This window comes from Taudactylus pleione, unplaced genomic scaffold (genome assembly GCF_031769625.1).
Source record: "Taudactylus pleione unplaced genomic scaffold, aTauple2 ptg001075l, whole genome shotgun sequence".
NCBI classification, from domain to species: Eukaryota; Metazoa; Chordata; class Amphibia; order Anura; family Myobatrachidae; genus Taudactylus; species Taudactylus pleione.
In genome coordinates, this window is record NW_028285476.1 from 2,360,955 (window position 1) to 2,363,324 (window position 2,370).

The window sequence follows — 2,370 nt, forward strand, 5'->3', positions numbered from 1 at the left end:
TGTCTTTTATCAACAAATATGTGGCACGGCAATGGGTACTATTTTTGCCCCCAGTTTTGTGAATATTTTTATGGGGTGCTGGGAAGACAATTACATTTACAAAAATAACCCATTTCATAAGAATATTGTACTGTACAAAAGATATATTGACGACATTTTAATTATCTGGGAAGGTTCTGAGGAACTTTTTAAAGATTTTTTAACTTACATTGCAAATAACGATTTTAATCTGAAGTTCACGTCCTATTTTAGCACTTTATTGGTGGCATTTTTAGACTTGGTTTTACTAAATGAAAATGGGGAGATCATCACAAATAACTATATTAAAGAAGTTGACACTAATAGTTATCTATATTTCAAAAGTGGACACCTAAAAAGATGGAAAACCAACATCCCTTACTCTCAGTTTCATAGAATTAAGCGGAACTGTACGAAAGAACAAGACTGTGAAGAACAAATTAAGGTTTATACTGAGAGATTTATTAACAAAGGTTATCCAATTGAATTATTATCACAGGCGGCAGAAAAAAACCAAGGACCTGGCAAGGGATGAATTGTTAAAATATAAAAATAATGATCTGGGAAGGAAAAATTGTGTTCCATTTGTGACCACCTATAATGGACACGAGAATAAAATAAGGAATTCTTTACAGAAACATTGGCATATTTTACTCATGGACCCAGTCTTAAAAGAGGTTCTCCCCTCAAGGCCTGATATAATTTACAAGAAAAACAGGAACTTGAAAAATATTTTAGCACCGAGCATGATTAAGAGTGGGACATTCAAAACTAATGCAGTCATCCCCAAATGTTTAGGTTGTTACAAGTGTGGACATTGAAATGTTTGTAAGTTCATTCATCCACGAAGAAAAGTATTTTACAGCTTTGATGGTTCAAAAGAGTACAAAATCAAGAATTACATGAACTGTAATACCATCTCAACCATATACCTCTTAGAGTGCAAGTGCGGCTTGAAGTATGTGGGGAAAACTAAGAGACCATTAAAGTTGAGAATTCAAGAACATGTCCGAAATATTAAGAACAAAGTTGATGGATATGCGGTGTCTAAGCATGTTTCTGTTCACCATGATTCCAAACCGGAGGACCTTACTTTTAAAGCAATAGAGCATGTGAAATTAGGAGAGAGAGGGGGTGATCTAGGGAAAAAACTTTCAAGAAGAGAAATGTTCTGGATCTTTGAGTTGAACACCATGGCCCCACAAGGATTCAATGACAGTTACGAGATTGCTCCATTCTTGTGAGAGACGAGGTGGTAGTTGTATATATTAAAAGCGACCTACAACCACACCAGTGTGTATATGCAAAATCTCATCCGATCTTGGAAGCTAAGTATATGTGGGCCTGGCCAGTACTGGGATGGGAGACCTCCTGGGAATACCAGGTGTTGTAGTGTCCATATATATTTACAACAGGGCGTGAAACAGTCACTGGGTCTCTGAATGGATCTATGAGTTCTATCTACAATCCCCTCCTCTGTCATTCTCACTAGAAAGACCATTGCTTTCTATTAATATTCAAATTGCCAGTATTCTCATTTTTAGTTTTAATATTCTCAGTTCATTCATTTTTATCTATTTTTATTCAATTATAGATTTTTATAAATCATGCTAATGTCTTCATTTTTAATTATATTTATTCATATTACTCTTAATTCATAATTTTATGTTACGATTCCTAAACCATGTTGCCACATTTAGTTTTAGACCGTGTTTCACTGTTATTCTCAGTTTTAGACTGTGTTTCACTGTTATTATTATGGTATGCCTATTTAATTGGTGTGTCTCTTAAGTCTAGAATTATGGGCTAAGACACCCTTTTCCAAAATGGCGCTTGTAAATTCAAAAAAATTTCTACGTTTTTTGGCTTCCGCAGATATATGGTTGTGCCTATTAAAGATCCTGACCACGTCAAGGGAAGAAAGGGCTGGACCTAGGCGGGATGTACCGATGTCATCTATGGGCAGATGATGGTGGACAATCGAGCCAGGGCGGAAGTCACGTGGACCGGATGGGAGCTGGGCACCCGTGATACCATTCCTGGATGCCTACTAGGAGGATGGACGTATCATGGAGCCTAAAGTGAGGGCGGAAGTCGCGTGCATCAAGCGGATGTCGACCTCATTCCCATGTGTCTCTGTCTAGATCTGGAAGAGGGCAGATGTTGGTGCTAAGGGCGGAAATTCACCTCTATTGGGCGGAAGTAACCGCCAAGCTAAACGCTTATTTTTATATATTTTTAGGATTATCTGGACATTACTGGAATCCTTTTTCATATTATAAATAATGCATTACCACATAGAATTTCCTTTTGGAATTTCCTTTTGTTAAATCCCACCGTTAGACCGGATAT

At 37.1% G+C, this 2,370-nt stretch overlaps 1 pseudogene; it reads left to right on the forward strand.

Annotated features, from left to right (window-relative positions):
- The first annotated feature begins 1,295 nt into the window (after window positions 1-1,295).
- On the forward strand, window positions 1,296-1,414 carry LOC148453875 (5S ribosomal RNA; annotated as a pseudogene).
- Window positions 1,415-2,370: the final 956 nt, after the last annotated feature.